This window comes from Octopus bimaculoides, chromosome 3 (genome assembly GCF_046866305.1).
Source record: "Octopus bimaculoides isolate indiv1 chromosome 3, ASM4686630v1, whole genome shotgun sequence".
Lineage (NCBI taxonomy): Eukaryota > Metazoa > Mollusca > Cephalopoda > Octopoda > Octopodidae > Octopus > Octopus bimaculoides.
Genome location: NC_142930.1, coordinates 64,077,603 through 64,089,660, shown reverse-complemented (window position 1 = coordinate 64,089,660; position 12,058 = coordinate 64,077,603). Strand labels below are relative to the sequence as shown.

Sequence of the window (12,058 nt, the reverse complement as noted above, 5' to 3'; positions counted from 1 at the left end):
GAGGACAAACACAGACATACAAATACATACACACATACATATATACGACAGACTTCTTTCAGTTTCCGTCTACCAAATCCACTCACAAGGCTTTGGTCGGCCCAAGGCTATAGTAGAAGACATTTGCCCAAGATGCCACGCAGTGGGACTGAACCCGGGACCATGTGGTTGGTAAACAAGCTACTTACCACACAGCCACTCCTATGCCTCTGATATATATGTATATATTATATATGTTTATATTATATACAATATATATATATTATATATGTATATAATAAATATATATATTACATATATACATCAGTGCGAATGGTTTTTTCATTATGGCGCCATATTTTACAATCCTCTAAACAATAATAATGGCATTTTTATATAAGCTTAAGGCTTAGGACAGTCACCATGCACTGACTAAAGAAAATAGTCTAATAAAGGGGCATATAAGCCCTTGACAGAAAAAAGAAGGCTTTTTAATTGTCCACATAGAAATTATGGGTTACATTATCTCCTTATGTTTTTGTAAATGGAACAACTATTTGGATGCAAATATTGGCTAGTAAAAACTACTGGACATTTTTTTTTTTTTAAATGACTGGATTTACTGCCAACAGAAGGACAGACAGAATGTCTCCTTGGATACTCCTGTGAAAATTTATAACATCAAAAACAATTGTTTTGCTCTCATTGCAAATTATAAAGATTGTTGACCAGGTCTGTTTTGAGCTTTCCAATGGCAGCAACTGGGGCAGTAATCATCATCATCATCGTCGTTTAACGTCCGCTTTCTATGCTAGCATGGGTTGGATGATTTGACTGAGGACTGGTGAAACCAGATGGCTACACCAGGCTCCAATCTGATTTGGCAGAGCTTCTACAGCTGGATTTCCTTCCTAACGCCAACCACTCAGAGAGTGTAGCGGGTGCTTTTATGTGCCACCGGCACGAAGGCCAGTCAGGCGGTACTGGCAATGGCCACACTCAAAATGGCGTATTTTATGTGCCACCCGCACAAGAGCCCGTCCAGGGCTTAGCATGAGATGCTTCACCAACATACTGAAAATTTAGAAATAGCAGTCAAAAAACTACTGATTCCAAACTACAAATTTTTCTCTAACGGATGACGATATTTATGGCACACACAGAACAAAAACAGAAGAGAAAAGCAAAAACAAACCTGCCTTTAGTTAACCATGTACGACGTTTCACGGTTAAGAGTATAAAGCTACCCTACTCCGATCATCAGCATGGTGTTCGATAAATTTGAAAGTGTCTATATACTCATGGGAATTTGACCATGCGACATCAAAAACACATGAGCAAGGCATTCACAAAATTTATCGGCTAGTAAGTTCAAACACTTCAGCCCAAGAATCTATTCCATGTGCGCCACAAATAGTCCCGCATAAAAAGTCCCGTATAAAAGGGTTACAGTTTAACCATCCAATAAGAGACATCAATATAAATATACAGATATATCGCCATCCGTTAGAGAAAAATTTGTAGTTTGGAATCAGTAGTTTTTTGAAGTGCTATTTCTAAATTTTCAGTATGTTGGTGAAGCATCTCATGCTAAGCCCTATATATTTTTGATAATAAATGGTTTTACCGATAAAGGTTTTTTTTCATACTGAACTACTTGGCAAAATTGTTAATTATTAATTTTATTACTAATTGGCAATTCCCTGCCCTATATCTGTATATATATATATATATATATATATTGATATATCAACTGTTTTCAATTTATGTTTGATATATTCTCTCACCTCTGCCACTATCTGGCATATACAGGTGCCTACACTTACCAAGTATTACCTCTAAACTTACAGTACCTATATATATTAATATATAGATTGATATATATATAAATATATATATGTATATATATACACACACACATACATATTATATATCATATACTTTATTAATTCTTTCTACTAAAGGCACAAGGCCTGAAATTGTGGGGGAGGGTGACTGGTCGATTACATCAATCCCAGTGTTTCACTGGTACTTAATTTATCAACCCTGAAAGGATGAAAGACAAACTCAACCACAGCAGAATTTGAACTCAGAATGTAGCAGCAGACAAAATACTGCTAAGCTTTTCACCCAGCATGCTAACACTTCTGAACACTTGCCACCTTATATACTTTATTAATAAAACTGCAATGACATCACAAAAACTGTTATCTATATATTAATATATAGATTGATATATATATAAAAGAGAAAGAGAAATATATATATATATATATATATATATATATATATATATATATATATATATATATTTTGTTATTTGTATTTATTTTCTCCTAGTTAATAATTAACTTGTTTTACTCCATTTACTAAATTTATATATATATACAAAAACTATCTTCCTAGTTAGCCTTCCTTTGATATTGCTGCACCTCTTATGTGTCCATAGCTTACACTGGGTACATCTTATAAAGTTCCAACCTACACCTTTTCTACAGATCGAGCAGGGTCATCTACCTGAAGAGATTTGTGGTTTGTCTGCCTTCCTACCTATTAGGACTTTGGTTTTAGCTAGGTTGACACTAAGGCCCTTTGATTCTAAACCTTGCTTCCACACCTGAAACTTCCCCTCTAGTTCTGATAGTGACTCAGCAATTAGAGCAAGGTCATCAGCATAGAGGAGCTCCCAGGGGTATCCTATTTTGAATTCCTCTGTTATTGCTTGGAGGACTATGATAAATAGGAAGTGGGGCTGAGGACTGAACCTTGGTGGACCCCTACCTCTACCCGGAATTCTCCACTGTACTCATTGCCAACCCTCACCTTACTAACAGCGTCTCTGTACATGGCTTGCACAGCTCTCACTAACCATTCATCAATCCCTAGTTTCCTCATTGACCACCAGATAAGGGATCAGGAGACCCTGTCAAAGGCCTTCTCCATGTCAATGAAAGCCAGGTACAGAGGTTTATCTTTGGCTAGGTATTTCTCCTGCAGCTGTCTTACCAGAAATATAGCATCAGTGCACGACCCCAAACTGCATCTCATCTAAACTGACTCTCTCCCTAATTATGCGGGTGACTAGGCTATAGCCAACACCGCCAGATATTTTGGGCATCTCTGTGGTGATTCCTGATGTGCTGGGGGCTTTCCCTGTCTTCATACTCTTAATTGCTTTATCTACCAAGGTATTGTCAATTTGGATAGCTGGTCCCTCTGTTGGGTCGACATTCAGCAGACACTCTTTCTCCCATTAATTCTCTTCATTTAGTAACCTTTCATAGTGGCATCTCCAAACCTCTCTCTTTGCAGCCTCATTTAGTGCAAGTGAACCATCATCCATGTGGACACATTTCTTTCCTACGACATCACGATTCTCTCTCACACACTGTCTTGTAACATGAAATACCTCAAGTTTTTGGTCCTCCTAGCTTCCCTTCTGGCAGTCTGATACAATTCCCTGCTACCACCGTTCTTCTAGTCCTTCCAAGCCTGTTTCTTTTGTCTAATAGTCCTGTCAACAACATTGTTCCACCACCACGTTATTTTGGGTCGAGAGGGGACTTTGCACCATCCATAGATCTGGTCAGTGGCCCTCAGCAGGTTGTCCCGTAGAAACCTTCAGTTGTCTTCCACATCGTGTGAAGCTATATCCCCTTCTATTTCATCAAAGCCTTCGAGTAATATGTCTCTAAATCTCTGTCCATTCGCAGGATCTTTAAGCTTCCAGACCCTTCTCCTCCATGCTAGTCATCTTCTGGGCATCCATTTAGCCCTGATCCTGAAGTTGCTAACTACCAATCTATGTTGTGGGGTACATTCTTCGCCTGGGAAGCTTTTGGCATTTATAAGCAGCCATCTTTCCCTTTTTCTGGCGAGGATGTAGTCAATTTGGCTAGAGTGTCTGCCAGAACGGTAGGTGACTAGGTGACTGGCAGGTTTCCTGAAGTTAATATTGCAAACCATAAGATCATTTGCATTGCAGAACTCCAGCAGCCTGGTTCCCTCCTCATTGCACTAACCAAAACCGTAGCCTTCATGTACACAATGGAAGCCTGCTGTATGTTGTCCAACATGTCCATTGAAGTCATTCGTCAAGAAGGTAGTCTGCAAGAAGGTGTTATAAAATCGGTCTTTCTGTCCATCAGGTAGCCCCGGCTGAGGGGCATAGGCCAAGATAATGGTTGCTAACCCATGATGAAGCACTAATCAAATCTTAAGTATTCTGTCGCATACTCCGACTACCTCAATTACCTTATCAACCCATTTCTCCACAAGAAGTATACCCACGCCCCCGACCCCGTCCGTGTTCCCTGCTCAGAAAATCTTGTACCTTTTTTCTTTGCCTGTGAGGAACCTAGTGGAACTTCCTCTCCACCTTACTTCTTGGAAGCAACACAAATCGACACATCTCCGTTCAAGCATCTCAACAGATCTCACCAGATCTACCTTTGAGTGTGCCAACGTTGAGAGTGCCAATCCTGAGGGTGTGGGAGGTGTGGGCCCATGAGACCCTGGGATGGGGGATAGCAACATCATGTACCTGAAAAGAAGGTTCACATATGACATAATTCATAAACAAACAATAGCCTTCAATTCAACCTGCATACACTACACCATCATATTTATGCACTATGTGGTCACTACCTTACATAGGAGATAAACCCTAAGTAGGGACAGGGATGGGAGACAACCAAAGGATGACAGAGGATAGGAACTTCCGGTACAGATGGAGGGCATACCGCGAACTAGCAAATTTAGACGAGAGCATCTTCTGAATACGTATTTTTTCGGCAGAGGTTTTAAAAATTGAGTAGGAGAATCCGAGTGTGTGCGCTAGTTTATATAGGGTGGGGGTGGTGGAGGAAGTCTTGGCGAAGCAAGTGGTAATTGAAAGAGAGAGAGACAGACAGACAGAGTGAGGCACAGAGAGAGAGAGAGAGAGGGGGTGCCAGAGTTAGGGTGGTCAGAACACGAGGGAGAAAAATATTCTTTTGGGATTTGAGTAGCATAATTTAACGAAACAGCAAATGTCGATAAAAATAAGAATGGAGAAAATTACATCTTTAATTGGTGATTATACCATACAATACTGACAATCATTTCTGTTGTATCAACATACTTACATACAGAAAATATCAGTCAAATTAATATATCCAATGTTATCAAGGTAATCCATATGTGTGTGTGTGTGTGTAAGAGAGAGGGAGAGAGTGTGTGTGTGTGTAACATACATATGTAATATTTAATGTTGTTAATCAAGGAAAATTTTAGAAAACAACAAAGCATTTACTGATGCTTTCTAATCAAATTTGTCCATCAAGTTAGAGTTGACTGGGACTAAGCTTTACCTTAGCAGTTTATTCACTACAATACCATCACTCCTCCTCTCTCTCCCCCACACTCTTTGTATGTGTATGTGTGTGTTTGTGTGTATGAGGGGCATTCAAGAAGTATCCAATTTCATTTTCACCTGCCAAAACTAATACTGCCTACCCTATAGCTGAGGAGCAAACTCACCAACAACATTAGAAACAATCAAATACTCACAATCAGTGACGTAGGGCCAAAGATTGGAAATTTTCAGACAGGGGTTTATCTCATGAATTCAGGTTCCTTGAGCAAGTATGGATAGAGTTTGCGTGAAATTACTAGTAAGAACAATGGTAATTCTTCCCATTATTCATGCATTGTCTTTCAGATCCGGCATTGTTCAATCCAAGACTTCATCAGCTCATTTCTAACTCATAGTTATTTTATCCCACACAATCAACTCACATCTTTGCAAGAACTTACATTTGGGTGCTTTCTTGTTATAGCACAGAACTGTTGTGTGAAGTCTAGAGGTAGTTTGAACATGGAGTGCACGGTTTTTTCATTGCCCAGACACTTTACTGCAATGCAAAGGAATATGCTGCTTTTGGTATATTTTTGCATGTAAGAATGTTTTGCTTGTACCATCAAGAGCATCAATGAATTATCCTTCTTTACCATTTTCTATGCTTTTCATGATGCAGGGTTAAGTATGCTATTAGTTATCCACCAATAGAGTAGCATATTCATTCACAAACAGACACAAAGCTTGAATATCAATTTGTTTCCTAAAAGATTTCACTATTATTTCCATTTCTTCATCTATCTTTGGTACCCCACACTCAGTTAATGAATGTGCTGTTCAATACCTGAACTCTACTGGATAAGTCACAAAGTACTTGGTTGTATATACTGCAGAAAAATTCCATGTACACATTATCATTCTGTTTTCTAGTTTCAATCAGATTGTCTTCTGATATATTGTTTTTGTACTCATGCATTGTCAAATTCACATTCAGAGTATAACAGCAAACAATTGTTTTATCTGATTTGCAATGTGAATTACTACTGATTCTTCTAGGGTCTGTTTTCAATATTTGTTATCATACAAGAGCCCATGATGAGTACATGTTTCTGAGCATGTTGTGTACATTCTCCCTGCAAAGCATCTGAGATTCCCCATGCTTATTTCTTTTCATCAGCAGCAAGAGCAAGTGTGACTCTATCATTCTTGATACACTCTTCTGCATTGACATCTTGCTTTTCTCTGGTTCACTGTAATGCAGTTCAGAATATCTGATCATCAAATTGTAGAATAGATGCAAATGTCTTTATTTCTGCTTCTTCTTGAGCTAAATATTCCTGATTCCCGTTAATTATTAAACAACTGAATTCTTATCATTAATACTCTGATGTATGAGAATCTATTTATTCATTCAACTGAATGACCAAGTCATTCACTTCAATGAGACAAAATTTCAATAGCCAGATTCCCTTTATGTTGTCAGCCCACATTTGTTTCCAAGGATGGTACTATTTTCCCATGGCCAGATATGTTTTCGACAGATGACTGAAAATGAACATCACTCACTATGACTGTGATACTTGTTTATAACCATCACATGATATCAAATCAAGGGTTCACCCACATATATAAATATGTATATGAAGGGCTTGTTTTAGTCTCCATCTATTAAATCTACTCACATGGCTTTGAGTGATTTAGGGCTGTAGTACATGACACTTGCCCAAGGTGTCATTCAGCTTTGCAGAATCCTAAACCACATGGTTGAGAAGCAAGTTTCATGCCCACACAACCATGTCTGCACCTATATATATATATATATACCTATATATATATATCTATATATATATATATATATATATATATATATATATATATATATACCTATATATATACCTATATATATACCTATATATATATATATATAGGTATATATATACCTATATATATACCTATATATATATATATATATATATATATATATATATATATATATCCCTGTCTGTATCTATATCTATATCTGTGTGTGTGCACGCACGCGTGTGTGTGTATATTGGTTTTTAATCTTTGTCTGTTAAGTTATGATTAGGAGATTCAATACATTATTTTTCCTACATATATGACTTGTAATTCTAATCCTGTAATGAAACACGTGTAACATGGAATTAAAAATACATCAACTTTTTCTAGTCTTCTGTTTCGATTTGTAATTACTATGCCAATAACACCCACCAAAAATCTCAATTGCTATGTATATCTCATTGAAAAATAAAACGTTTATATACGTACATATATTGGATTAATGTGAACATGCAGATGTGCTTCACGAGGGGATATATTAGATTACAAACCCCCATATACACTATATGTGTATATATGTGTGTGTGTGTTTGGGTGTAGCAGCATTTCTTCTGGCTCTTTACATTCTGAGTTCAAATGCTACTGATATCAACATTGCCTTTCATCCTTTCGGGGTTGATAAAACAAAATACCAGTTAAGCACTGGGGTCAATGTAACTGAGTAATTCACTTCCCCTAAAACTAGTGACCTTGTGTCAAAATTAGAAAAAAATATACTTTTATTCTATTACTGGTTTCAATTCTTGCTAGGACATCACCTACAAGGATATACCGTTGGAAAACAGTTTATAGCAGAGACTCCATCTAAGAATATCTGAAGAAGGAATTGTAATTCCGAAATATCATCGGACTATAGATAACCAAATTACAACAGGTATATAGTCCATTTTTTGTATTATAGTGCATTGTTGTACCATTCTAAACTTTTTATTCTATACTGGATTCAACTTTTGGCACAAGACCAGCAATTTTGAGGGAGGGGATAAATTGATTACATCGACCTTAGTGCTCAACTGGTACGTATTTTTTTTTTTTTGACCATGAAAGGATGAAAGGCAAAGTTGACCCTGGCAGCATTTGAACTCAGAATGTAAAGTTGGAAGAAATGCCACTAAGCATTTTGTCCAGTGCAGTAACATTTCTGCTAGCTCATCACCTTAAACCTTCAAAGATACATTAATAGTTGATTATATGAATGACAATACTCAGCCACAATTTTTATTTCATTGACATTTGATGGATGGAAAGTCAAATTGGTCCGGGTGGAATTTGAACTCAGAGCTCATTATGAGATGAGATATAACCAAGTACCACAAAATATATCTTTCAATACCACTGATTTTGTCATCCACCGCCCAGATGGATGTGCAATTAATGTATTTGTTCTAACAGGCCAATGCAAATAATTGAATTTGCTGTCATATTCAGCCTATGTTGCCATGGGAACACACATGTTGATTATAATGCTGCTGCTGCTACTGCTGCTGCTGCTGCTACTGCTGCTGCTACTGATGATGATGATGATGATGATGGTGATGATGATGATGATTTTGATGATGATGATGAAACAATGAACATCTACTGCTCTGTTTGCCAAAACAAGAGTGGCATCAGAATAGTTAGTATTTCTGATATGCAACATATTGATTTTTCTTCTTTTTTTTTTTCCTGCATTTACATAAGGCTATAAATTTATAACTTGGATGAGGTGTAGTTGATGGGAATGATCTAAGTTCATGGCTGGTACTTATTTCATTAGGCTTGATGGGATGAAATACAAAACTTTTATCGTGTCAGGATTTGAACTCAGAATATAGAAGAGTAGAACTCACTACTGAGAAATTCATTTTGCCTTTTTTACTATTCTTGTTACTCCATCACCTTTGGTCAAGTACATTAGAGAAGCATGTTATCTCAGATTTAAGGCAAATGATTATTAGATTCAAAATTAAGGCAATGAACTGGCAGAATCATTAGCACACCGGGCAAAATGCTTAGCAACATTTCATACAACCCTACGTTCTGAGTTCAAATTCCACCAAGGTCAACTTTGCCTTTCATCCTTTCAGAGTTAATAAAACAAGTAACAGTTTTGCATTGAGGTTGATGTGATCAACTCACCCTGTCCCTAAAATTGGGTATTCTGTTTCCTTTTCTTTTATCTTTTACTTGCTTCATTCATTAGACTGTGGCCATGCTGGAGCACTGCCTTGAAGAATTTTTTAGTCAAATGAATCAACCCCAGGTCGGCCTTTTTTTCTAAGCCTGGTACTTATTCTATCGGTCTCTTTTGCCAAACTGCTAAGTTACAGGTATGTAAACACACCAACATCAGTTGTTAAGTAGTGGTAGAAGACAACCACAGACACAAAGACACATACGTGGAGATACAACACATACATTCATACATACACACACACACACACACACACACACACACATACACACACATATATATATATGGGAGAATGTACGAAAAAAAACAACAACAGACGAGGACAGGTGGTGTAAACAACAAAAGGATGTATTAGTATGATGCTCAGGAATACAGAAAGTCTTTAACGTTTCGAGCTACGCTCTTCAACAGAAAGAATACGGAGAAAACAAGGAGAAAAACACGGAGAAAAAAAATTGAATGGTGTTTGGTCAGCGATTAATCATAGCGTCCGGTAGAATCCAGAAGTTCGTGTTTGATGAGTGGAGACAGGATATATATATATATATATATATATATATATATATACCTATATATATACACACACACACACACACATGCATATATACAGTGGGCTTCTTTCAGTTTCTGTTTACCAAATCCACTCGCAAAACTTCAATTGGCCCAAAGCTACAGTAGAAGACACTTGCCCAAGGTGCCAGGCAATGAGACTGCATCTGGAACCATGCAGCTGGGAAGCATGCTTCTTATGACATAGCCAAGCCTGCACCTATGTCAAGCAGTTGTGGGAGACATAATAAAATGAAATATGGAACACTTCACGAATTTGCATGTCATTCTTGTATCTTTCTGTATCTTCTCTCTATCTTTCCAATTTTAGAATATGTACAGCCTTGTTTTTTACTAGATGGAGTAATGCATTCTAAATCCATACTTCTGACTCTTTGATCTCTGAGTTCTAATTTCTGAACTCTGAGTTCAAACCCCACAGAGGCCAACCTTGCCTTTCATCCTCTCTAGATCAATAAAAACAGTTGCAATCCAGGACAATGGATTGGTGAAACTGTTTGACCATTTACTGAAATGTATTGTTGGATCTGTTCTAGTTTTTTGTGTTCTAAGTTCAAATCCCAATATGGCTATGGACTACTTAGGGTGATAGACTTAATCTGTTACCCAGTTTAACACTACCACCTGATGATACCTAGGTGTCTTTGGTGGAGTCCACTCTGTTGCATGCATTTGAGTCAGGTCTTTGGTTTGAAGATATCTTCCTCTCTCCTTTCTACTTGTCAAAAAGACCCTGTAAATGGTCAAGAGCACTATATTCCCTCTTGACTAAAAGATAAAAATAAAAATACTGGGACGACTTTATCCTACATATTCTTTCCATTTTAAGACAACAGTGTAATTTAAAGGAAATTTGGTTGCTCTTTCTAGTAGGTCAGGCAACTGTGTAAAGCTCCCTTACTGGGTCAGCAGCATCAGTTAAATCAATGGCTATAGCTTTAGTCATAAGACAGTTTTATTTCCATAGTAACTAGTATTAAATGGAAATAAAGATATTAAACTGTGTGTGGTAGGAGGGAAGTGTGAAGAAATATGATATAATGACACTACAGGATATTGTAGCTGAATATTAAAATGTGAGGAAAAAATAAAATAAAATAAAATAAAATGTTAAGAATTCTTGATTTTAATGAAAAATTTCTAAAGAAAGAAAGGTTTTCACAATCTTTTTTCAATCAATTACATTACTAATTTTCTTCATCTGATTTTAATTCTAACTCATATTTGCAACTATTGTGTTAAATAGTTTTTAATATACACAAAGAAAATTAACCAATCTAGAGAATGTACCTGTTTGAGAGGAATCCCAGCAATAATTTCTCCATTTCTCACCAAGTTTCTCTCCCTTATTTCTTGCTCACTTGGTATGCATTCCTTCACCCATCCATCCACTCACCCATCCATCCTTCCATCCATCCATCCATCCATCCACTTATAGTGTATGGGGTTTGATTGGATACTAAAGACCATTTACAGTTTCAAAGCACAAGACAAGTGTTATTGCTATATCAATATGATTAAAAAAAGTTGGAAATAATCAAATTGGAAATTTTCATTGCTGCTAAAGAAGCCACTTTTGCATTTCATACTGCTTCTTATGATTTGAGATTCAAAACATCTGATTCTTTGTCAAAGCATTTTGAGCACAAATTTCATACAAGAACAAAATGTAAAACTAATTTTGGATGTAATTGCACAATGGTAAATCTGAGTTTGTAAAAGACTTTGCAGAAACAAATTTTGTGACAATTTCTATGAATGCTTGGAAGCGAAATAGAAGCTAAAATACCTTTTATTATTCAATGCTATATGTGGTGTTACATGTGGTGTTATGGGCTGTGATGAGCTATGTGGTGTTGGTGGAGAGGGCTCACAGATGAAGCAAATGGAAGTGAAGACAGACTGGAAGGGCCAGACCAGAAGGGCCAGACCGGAAGGGCCGGCGGAAGTTGGCCACATGCGGATGCATGGACAGCGAGCACGTGTGGGCAGTTCGATCAGAGACGGTGTACGTAGAAGACGTGGTTTGATCAGAAGCGATCGTTTATCCCGCAACGGTCGACAAGGTAAGGTTGCTGTAGTTCTTTCTCCCTTTTGCTTCTTGTTGTCTTTTTCCTCCATCACACCACCCTATA

At 37.2% G+C, this 12,058-nt stretch overlaps 1 non-coding gene across 1 annotated transcript; it reads right to left on the bottom strand.

The window, feature by feature from the left end:
- Positions 1-10,155: 10,155 nt before the first annotated feature.
- On the bottom strand, positions 10,156-10,257 carry LOC149136554 (U6 spliceosomal RNA). The gene has a single exon (XR_016241302.1). It is a non-coding gene; the product is annotated as a U6 spliceosomal RNA (small nuclear RNA).
- Between the last annotated feature and the right edge of the window lie 1,801 nt (positions 10,258-12,058).